We start from the raw sequence: 10,982 nt of genomic DNA, 5'->3' as shown, positions 1-10,982 counted from the left end.
AACACTGACTTTACAAATGATTCACTGAAAAATTCTTTCATTTGCTGGAAAAGATGAATATTGTGCATCTGAAAATGGGCACCATGGGATTGTGTTGCATACTGACCTGTTTTCCTGTATTTGCCTGTCATCTATACAATTCAATTTGTGTTGGATATCGCTGAGAATCTCATTTCAAGATGCGGGCACAGATATTAATATAATCCTACTGAAAGTTTAATCCTGGAACAAATCCTGTGTGACGTGGATTGCAACGTTTAGAGGGCTGTGCAGCTAAGGTGAGGAAGACGGGAATGATGTGGTTGATGATTGCATGGAATGCATTGCAAACTTGGGTTACGTTGCTTGATTCCATTCTACACCTTGAAATTCAGAAGCAAGTGAGGCACCAGGTGGAAACCAACAGCTGTCTCTGTAGAAGCGGGGACATGGCCTCCGAATCTAACCATTTGAACTCTGAAAACATTCTGCTGGATCTGAACTGCCCTGTATACCAAGGCCAATTTGGATACTTTATAAAGTGGAATGCCCAGAACTATGCAGAGTACTCCAGGTGGGGTCTAACCAGGACATTATATAGCTGTAGCGAAGCTTCGCCCCCATTATTTAACTGCCTCTGTTACGCATTCTACTGCTAGGGGAATCACATTGTATGTTGCAAGTCAGCAAAATAAGGACGCATTTAATGAAAATAAAGAGTTTAAAAGCACAAATATGTGTCAGTGCAATCAGTAAATAATGAGAAATGAAATCCAGATCTTGGCAAGAATCCCAAGTGAACGTCTTGGAGTGGTTGGGGAAGGGAATGTTTGTCAATGATGGCACACTGTGCATTGACACTGCAGCAGCTGCTCCACCTCCAACAAACTTAGCTTCTTAAGTGAGAGTTTACACAAAAGGGAATTGGATAATTGCATGAAAGGAGAGGCAAACAAAAGCAGACCGAAGGAAATGGGCCCAACTGGCAAGTCTTTGAAAAAACTGGCAATGGTACGATGGCCTGAATGGTCTGGCAATGTGTTGTGCACTGCTGAGCGTCCATTGCTGGGTCAATACCTCTGCAGCCTTGCGAAATGTCACAGTGGAATTGCATTTCAATGAAACAAGCACCACAAATAGATCATGACTGTATAGTTTAGCAATACTTGCAGCTTCCTCAGCCCTGCTACCGTGCTGAGTTTCTGTAGTGTAGTGGTGATCCCGTATGTCCAACACACCATGGGTCCCCAGTTCGAAACCGGGCCGAAACATTTTCGAAACAAACCCCAACTTCTGACCACGATAAATGCAATCATTGACATTCCCCACCAACACAACACAATTTCTCAAAGTCCTATTTCTCTTGCACATTGTGTGCACAATGCCTTGCAATCGCTCCTCTTTCTCGTCCTGATGCTGCAGAAAGTTCCTCAAAACCTCGCACTTGCACTTAATTTGGCTCAGATTAGAATAGAAACCTGCAACACGAGCTTGCTAAGTCACAGCTGATCTAAGTCCCATTTCAGACGAGGCAAAAGCACATCAGCAATTCACTTTCGCCAGCTCCACATTGGTTGAGATAGGGGCACACCGCATTATTTTGACCCGCACTGTCCAATTACTCGCTGCTCGCATCAAGAGGGGTCTGCTGCCTCAATCAACAGGTTACTGGCCATCTCAGGGAGGTAAAATAGCACAACCCGGGCCAAATCTCCCCATAAACCAAGCACAGGCTCAGCAAAACGGAGGCACATGATATCCGGGTCATTAAACCTCCGAGCAGCTCGAACAGAACACCCAAGTGACTGAAACTTTCTTTGAGTTGCAATGATGAATCTCCGGTGGAAACAAGTTTGGGGAAAATGCTCCTCCTGAACATTTCTTTTTGGTTAAAAGGGGCAAAAATCCTTTTCAATTTAACCACAGCTGCAGCAGATTCTTGGTGTCTTAAGCACCTTGATAACGCAGCTCTTAACATGCAGCCGCAAATATGACAAGGGGTAAAGGTTCATGACATGCAGAGGGGAAAAAGTTATTTAAGTTATGACAGTCGCTCACAGACTTATTAGCGTTTTGTTCAGTCAGTAACAGAGACATACCTGGGTTTATTGATGCAGATTAACATAACTATTCAGCGTCACGCAGAGCCGCTAAGAGTACTTTGCCTCCCTTAAAGACGGACACAGCTGATTCTGTAACTGAAGCTAAGGAAACAGGCAGACGTGCCAAATTATCACTTTGTATTGTTCTTCATTCGGCGAGTAACAGGAAAACTAACAAGGTGGCGTTGAAAATGAGATGCACTGCGGCTCCGCTCAATATCAACCCGCTCCTTCATATTGAACTGAGGAAGACTATACATGAATAAAAGCAAAATACTGTGGATGCTGGAAATCTGAAATAAAAACAAGAAATTCTGGAAATACTCAGCAGGTCTGGCAGCATCTGTGGAGAGAGAAGCAGAGTTAACATTTCGGCTCAGTGACCCTTCTTCAGAACTGGCAAATATTAGAAAAGTCAAAGGTTAAAAGCAAGTGAAGCGGGGGTGGAGCAAGAGATAACAAAGGAGAAGGTGTAGATTGGGCAAGGCCACAGAATAGCTGACCAGAAGGTCATGGAGCAAAGGCAAACAATATGTTAATGGTGTGTTGAAAGACAAAGCATTCGTACAGATAGGACTGTTAACGGACTGAAAATTGAACAGCAGCAAGGACAAACATGAAAACAAAACAGTGGGTAAGTAAACTGAACAAACTAAGATGAAATAAAATAAACATACAAAAAAATATAAAAAATGTAAAAAAGAAAAATAACAAAAAGTGAAAGTAAAATGGGGGGCCCGTCATGATCTGAAATTATTGAACTCATTATTCAATCCGGCACGCTCTCGTGTGCAGTGGTTAGCACCGCAGCCTCACAGCTCCAGCGACCCGATTTCAATTCTGGGCACTGCCTGTGTGGTGTTTGCAAGTTCTCCCTGTGTCTGCGTGGGATTCCTCCGGGTGCTGCGGTTTCCTCCCACGTGCCAAAGACTTGCTGGTTGATAGGTTAATTGGCCATTCCCAATTGCCCCTAGTAAAGGTAGGTGGTAGGGAAATATAGGGAAGGTGGGGATGTGGTAGGAATATGGAATTCGTGTAGGATTAGTATAAATGGGTGGTCGATGGTCGGCACAGACTCGGTGGGCCGAAGGGCCTGTTTCAGTGCTGTATCACGAAACTAAACTAATCGGTCAACGAGATGCTGTTTTTCGAGCTTGCGTTGTTGTTCACTGGAACACTGCAGCAAGTCCAGGATAGCGATGTGAGCATGAGAGCAGCGGGGAGTCTTGAAATGGCAAGCAACCAGAAGCTCAGGGTCCTGCTTGCGGACTGAGCGGACGTGTTCCGCAAAGCGGTCACCCAGTCTGCGTTTGGTCTCCCCAATAAACATGAATATACATGAATTGGATTTAGGCGCCAGTATGTTGCAAAACGAGAAGAAAGAAAAGCACAAATGCCATTAACACTGACTTTACAAATGATTCACTGAAAAATTCTTTCATTTGCTGGAAAAGATGAATATTGTGCATCTGAAAATGGGCACCATGGGATTGTGTTGCATACTGACCTGTTTTCCTGTATTTGCCTGTCATCTATACAATTCAATTTGTGTTGGATATCGCTGAGAATCTCATTTCAAGATGCGGGCACAGATATTAATATAATCCTACTGAAAGTTTAATCCTGGAACAAATCCTGTGTGACGTGGATTGCAACGTTTAGAGGGCTGTGCAGCTGAGGTGAGGAAGACGGGAATGATGTGGTTGATGATTGCATGGAATGCATTGCAAACTTGGGTTACGTTACTTGATTTCATTCTACACCTTGAAATTCAGAAGCAAGTGAGGCACCAGGTGGAAGCCAACAGCTGTCTCTGTGGAAGCGGGCACATGGCCTCCGAATCTAACCACTTGAACTCTGAAAACATTCTGCTGGATCTGAACTACCCTGTATACCAAGGCCAATTTGTATACTTTATAAAGTGGAATGCCCAGAACTATGCAGAGTACTCCAGGTGGGGTCTAACAAGGACATTATATAGCTGTAGCGAAGCTTCGCCCCCATTATTTAACTGCCTCTGTTACGCATTCTACTGCTAGGGTAATCACATTGTATGTTGCAAATCAGCAAAATAAGGACGCATTTGATAAAAATAAAGAGTTTAAAAGCACAATTATGTGTCAGTGCAATCAGTAAATAATGAGAAATGAAATCCAGAACTTGGCAAGAATCCCAAGTGGATGTCTTGGAGTGGTTGGGGAAGGGAATCTTTGTCAATGATGGCACACTGTGCATTGACACTGCAGCAGCTGCTCCACCTCTAACAAACTTAGTTTCTTAAGTGAGAGTTTACAAAAAAGGGAATTGGATATTTGCATGAAAGGAGAGGCAAACAACAGCAGAGCGAAGGAAATGGGCCCAACTGGCAAGTCTTTGAAAAAACTGGCAATGGTACGATGGCCTGAATGGCCTGGCAATGTGTTGTGCACTGCTGAGCGTCCATTGCTGGGTCAATACCTCTGCAGCCTTGCGAAATGTCACAGTGGAATTGCATTTCAATGAAACAAGCACCACAAATAGATCATGACTGTATAGTTTAACAATGCTTGCAGCTTCCTCAGCCCTGCAGCCGTGCTGAGTTTCTGTCGTGTAGTGGTGATCACGTTTGTCTCACACACAAAAGGTCCCCAGTTTGAAAATGAGCCGAAACATTTTCGAAACAAACCCAAACTTTTGACCACGGTATATGCAATCATTGACATTCCCCATTAACACAACACAATTTCTCAAAGTCCTATTTCTCTTGCACATTGTGTGCACAATGCCTTGCAATCGCTCCTCTTTCTTGTCCTGATGCTGCAGAAAGTTCCTTCAAACCTAGCACTTGCACTTCATTTGGCTCAGATTAGAATAGAAACCTGCAACACGAGCTTGCTAAGTAACAGCTGATCTAAGTCTCATTTCAGACGAGGCAAAAGCACATCAGCAATTCACGTTCGCCAGCTCCACATTCGTTGAGACAGGGGCACGCCGCAATATTTTGACCCGCACTGTCCAATTACTCGCTGCTCGCAGCAAGAGGGTTCTGCTGCCTCAATCAACAGGATACTGGCCATCTCAGGGAGGTAAAATAGCACAACCCGGGCCAAATTTCCCCATAAACCAAGCTCAGCAAAACGTAGGCACATGATATCCGGGTCACTAAACCTCCGAGCAGCTCGAACAGAACACCCAAGTGACTGAAACTTTCTTTGAGTTGCTATGATGAATCTCCGGTGGAAACAAGTTTGGGGAAAATGCTCCTCCTGAACATTTCTTTTTGGGTAAAAGGGGCAAAAATCCTTTTCAATTTAACCACTGCTGCAGCAGATTCTTGGTGTCTTAAGCACCTTGAAAACGCAGCTCTTAACATGCAGCTGCAATTATGACAAGGGGTAAAGGTTCATGACACGCAGAGGGGAAAAAGTTATTTAAGTTATGACAGTCGCTCACAGACTTATTTGCGTTTTGTTCAGTCAGTAACAGAGACATACCTGGGTTTATTGATGCAGATTAACACAACTATTCAGCGTCACGCAGAGCTCGAAGAGTACTTTGCCTCCCTGAAAGACGGACACAGCTGATTCTGTAACTGAAGCTAAGGAAACAGGCAGACGTGCCAAATTATCACTTTGTATTGTTCTTCATTCGGCGAGTAACAGGAAAACTAACAAGGTGGCGTTGAAAATGAGATGCACTGCGGCTCCGCTCAATATCAACCCGCTCCTTCATATTGAACTGAGGAAGAATATACATGAATAAAAGCAAAATACTGTGGATGCTGGAAATCTGAAATAAAAACAAGAAATTCTGGAAATACTCAGCAGGTCTGGCAGCATCTGTGGAGAGAGAAGCAGAGTTAACATTTCGGCTCAGTGACCCTTCTTCAGAACTGGCAAATATTAGAAAAGTCAAAGGTTAGAAGCAAGTGAAGCGGGGGTGGAGCAAGAGATAACAAAGGAGAAGGTGTAGATTGGGCAAGGCCACAGAATAGCTGACCAGAAGGTCATGGAGCAAAGGCAAACAATATGTTAATGGTGTGTTGAAAGACAAAGCATTCGTACAGATAGGACTGTTAACGGACTGAAAATTGAACAGCAGCAAGGACAAACATGAAAACAAAACAGTGGGTAAGTAAACTGAACAAACTAAGATGAAATAAAATAAACATACAAAAAAATATAAAAAATGTAAAAAAGAAAAATAACAAAAAGTGAAAGTAAAATGGGGGGCCCGTCATGATCTGAAATTATTGAACTCATTATTCAATCCGGCACGCTCTCGTGTGCAGTGGTTAGCACCGCAGCCTCACAGCTCCAGCGACCCGATTTCAATTCTGGGCACTGCCTGTGTGGTGTTTGCAAGTTCTCCCTGTGTCTGCGTGGGATTCCTCCGGGTGCTCCGGTTTCCTCCCACGTGCCAAAGACTTGCTGGTTGATAGGTTAATTGGCCATTCCCAATTGCCCCTAGTAAAGGTAGGTGGTAGGGAAATATAGGGAAGGTGGGGATGTGGTAGGAATATGGAATTCGTGTAGGATTAGTATAAATGGGTGGTCGATGGTCGGCACAGACTCGGTGGGCCGAAGGGCCTGTTTCAGTGCTGTATCACGAAACTAAACTAATCGGTCAACGAGATGCTGTTTTTCGAGCTTGCGTTGTTGTTCACTGGAACACTGCAGCAAGTCCAGGATAGCGATGTGAGCATGAGAGCAGCGGGGAGTCTTGAAATGGCAAGCAACCAGAAGCTCAGGGTCCTGCTTGCGGACTGAGCGGACGTGTTCCGCAAAGCGGTCACCCAGTCTGCGTTTGGTCTCCCCAATAAACATGAATATACATGAATTGGATTTAGGCGCCAGTATGTTGCAAAACGAGAAGAAAGAAAAGCACAAATGCCATTAACACTGACTTTACAAATGATTCACTGAAAAATTCTTTCATTTGCTGGAAAAGATGAATATTGTGCATCTGAAAATGGGCACCATGGGATTGTGTTGCATACTGACCTGTTTTCCTGTATTTGCCTGTCATCTATACAATTCAATTTGTGTTGGATATCGCTGAGAATCTCATTTCAAGATGCGGGCACAGATATTAATATAATCCTACTGAAAGTTTAATACTGGAACAAATCCTGTGTGACGTGGATTGCAACGTTTAGAGGGCTGTGCAGCTGAGGTGAGGAAGACGGGAATGATGTGGTTGATGATTGCATGGAATGCATTGCAAACTTGGGTTACGTTACTTGATTTCATTCTACACCTTGAAATTCAGAAGCAAGTGAGGCACCAGGTGGAAGCCAACAGCTGTCTCTGTGGAAGCGGGCACATGGCCTCCGAATCTAACCACTTGAACTCTGAAAACATTCTGCTGGATCTGAACTACCCTGTATACCAAGGCCAATTTGTATACTTTATAAAGTGGAATGCCCAGAACTATGCAGAGTACTCCAGGTGGGGTCTAACCAGGACATTATATAGCTGTAGCGAAGCTTCGCCCCCATTATTTAACTGCCTCTGTTACGCATTCTACTGCTAGGGTAATCACATTGTATGTTGCAAATCAGCAAAATAAGGACGCATTTGATAAAAATAAAGAGTTTAAAAGCACAATTATGTGTCAGTGCAATCAGTAAATAATGAGAAATGAAATCCAGAACTTGGCAAGAATCCCAAGTGGATGTCTTGGAGTGGTTGGGGAAGGGAATCTTTGTCAATGATGGCACACTGTGCATTGACACTGCAGCAGCTGCTCCACCTCTTACAAACGTAGTTTCTTAAGTGAGAGTTTACAAAAAAGGGAATTGGATATTTGCATGAAAGGAGAGGCAAACAACAGCAGAGCGAAGGAAATGGGCCCAACTGGCAAGTCTTTGAAAAAACTGGCAATGGTACGATGGCCTGAATGGCCTGGCAATGTGTTGTGCACTGCTGAGCGTCCATTGCTGGGTCAATACCTCTGCAGCCTTGCGAAATGTCACAGTGGAATTGCATTTCAATGAAACAAGCACCACAAATAGATCATGACTGCATAGTTTAACAATGCTTGCAGCTTCCTCAGCCCTGCAGCCGTGCTGAGTTTCTGTAGTGTAGTGGTGATCACGTTTGTCTCACACACAAAAGGTTCCCAGTTTGAAAATGAGCCGAAACATTTTCGAAACAAACCCAAACTTTTGACCACGGTATATGCAATCATTGACATTCCCCATTAACACAACACAATTTCTCAAAGTCCTATTTCTCTTGCACATTGTGTGCACAATGCCTTGCAATCGCTCCTCTTTCTTGTCCTGATGCTGCAGAAAGTTCCTTCAAACCTAGCACTTGCACTTCATTTGGCTCAGATTAGAATAGAAACCTGCAACACGAGCTTGCTAAGTAACAGCTGATCTAGGTCTCATTTCAGACGAGGCAAAAGCACATCAGCAATTCACGTTCGCCAGCTCCACATTCGTTGAGACAGGGGCACGCCGCAATATTTTGACCCGCACTGTCCAATGACTCGCTGCTCGCAGCAAGAGGGTTCTGCTGCCTCAATCAACAGGATACTGGCCATCTCAGGGAGGTAAAATAGCACAACCCGGGCCAAATCTCCCCAGAAACCAAGCACAGGCTCAGCAAAACGGAGGCACATGATATCCGGGTCACTAAACCTCCGAGCAGCTCGAACAGAACACCCAAGTGACTGAAACTTTCTTTGAGTTGCAATGATGAATCTCCGGTGGAAACAAGTTTGGGGAAAATGCTCCTCCTGAACATTTCTTTTTGGGTAAAAGGGGCAAAAATCCTTTTCAATTTAACCACTGCTGCAGCAGATTCTTGGTGTCTTAAGCACCTTGAAAACGCAGCTCTTAACAAGCAGCCGCAATTATGACAAGGGGTAAAGGTTCATGACACGCAGAGGGAAAAAAGTTATTTAAGTTATGACAGTCGCTCACAGACTTATTTGCGTTTTGTTCAGTCAGTAACAGAGACATACCTGGGTTTATTGATGCAGATTAACACAACTATTCAGCGTCACACAGAGCTCGAAGAGTACTTTGCCTCCCTGAAAGACGGACACAGCTGATTCTGTAACTGAAGCTAAGGAAACAGGCAGACGTGCCAAATTATCACTTTGTATTGTTCTTCATTCGGCGAGTAACAGGAAAACTAACAAGGTGGCGTTGAAAATGAGATGCACTGCGGCTCCACTCAATATCAACCCGCTGTTTCATATTGAACTGAGGAAGAATATACATGAATAAAAGCAAAATACTGTGGATGCTGGAAATCTGAAATAAAAACAAGAAATTCTGGAAATACTCAGCAGGTCTGGCAGCATCTGTGGAGAGAGAAGCAGAGTTAACATTTCGGCTCAGTGACCCTTCTTCAGAACTGGCAAATATTAGAAAAGTCAAAGGTTAGAAGCAAGTAAAGCGGGGGTGGAGCAAGAGATAACAAAGGAGAAGGTGCAGATTGGGCAAGGCCACAGAATAGCTGACCAGAAGGTCATGGAGCAAAGGCAAACAATATGTTAATGGTGTGTTGAAAGACAAAGCATTAGTACAGATAGGACTGTTAATGGACTGAAAATTGAACAGCAGCAAGTACAAACATGAAAACAAAACAGTGGGTAAGTAAACTGAACAAACTAAGATGAAATAAAATAAACATACAAAAAAATGTAAAAAATGTAAAAAAGAAAAATAACAAAAAGTGAAAGTAAAATGGGGGGCCCGTCATGATCTGAAATTATTGAACTCAATATTCAGTCCGGCACGCTCTCGTGTGCAGTGGTTAGCACCGCAGCCTCACAGCTCCAGCGACCCGGTTTCAATTCTGGGCACTGCCTGTGTGGTGTTTGCAAGTTCTCCCTTTGTCTGCGTGGGATTCCTCCGGGTGCTCCGGTTTCCTCCCACATGCCAAAGACTTGCTGGTTGATAGGTTAATTGGCCATTCCCAATTTCCCCTAGTAAAGGTAGGAGGTAGGGAAATATAGGGAAGGTGGGGATGTGGTAGGAATATGGAATTCGTGTAGGATTAGTATAAATGGGTGGTCGATGGTCGGCACAGACTCGGTGGGCCGAAGGGCCTGTTTCAGTGCTGTATCACGAAACTAAACCAGTCGGTCAACGAGATGCTGTTTTTCGAGCTTGCGTTGTTGTTCACTTGAACACTGCAGCAAGCCCAGGATAGAGATGTGAACATGAGAGCAGCGGGGAGTCTTGAAATGGCAAGCAACCAGAAGCTCAGGGTCCTGCTTGCGGACTGAGCGGACGTGTTCCGCAAAGCGATAACCACTCTGCGTTTGGTCTCCCCAATAAACATGAATATACATGAATTGGATTTAGGCGCCAGTATGTTGCAAAACGAGAAGAAAGAAAGGCACAAATGGCATTAACACTGACTTTACAAATGATTCACTGAAAAATTCTTTCATTTGATGGAAAAGATGAATATTGTGCATCTGAAAATGGGCACCATGGGATTGTGTTGCATACTGACCTGTTTTCCTGTATTTGCCTGTCATCTATACAATTCAATTTGTGTTGGATATCGCTGAGAATCTCATTTCAAAATGCAGGCACAGATATTAATATAATCCGACTGAAAGTTTAATCCTGGAACAAATCCTGTGTGACGTGGATTGCAACGTTTAGAGGGCTGTGCAGCTAAGGTGAGGAAGACGGGAATGATGTGGTTGATGATTGCATGGAATGCATTGCAAACTTGGGTTACGTTGCTTGATTTCATTCTACACCTTGAAATTCAGAAGCAAGTGAGGCACCAGGTGGAAACCAACAGCTGTCTCTGTGGAAGCGGGGACATGGCCTCCGAATCGAACCATTTGAACTCTGAAAACATTCTGCTGGATCTGAACTGCCCAGTATACCAAGGCCAATTTGTATACTTTATAAAGTGGAATGCCCAGAACTATGCAGAG

This window comes from Heterodontus francisci, chromosome 22, assembly GCF_036365525.1.
Source record: "Heterodontus francisci isolate sHetFra1 chromosome 22, sHetFra1.hap1, whole genome shotgun sequence".
NCBI classification, from domain to species: Eukaryota; Metazoa; Chordata; class Chondrichthyes; order Heterodontiformes; family Heterodontidae; genus Heterodontus; species Heterodontus francisci.
Note: the sequence above shows the minus strand (reverse complement) of the source record.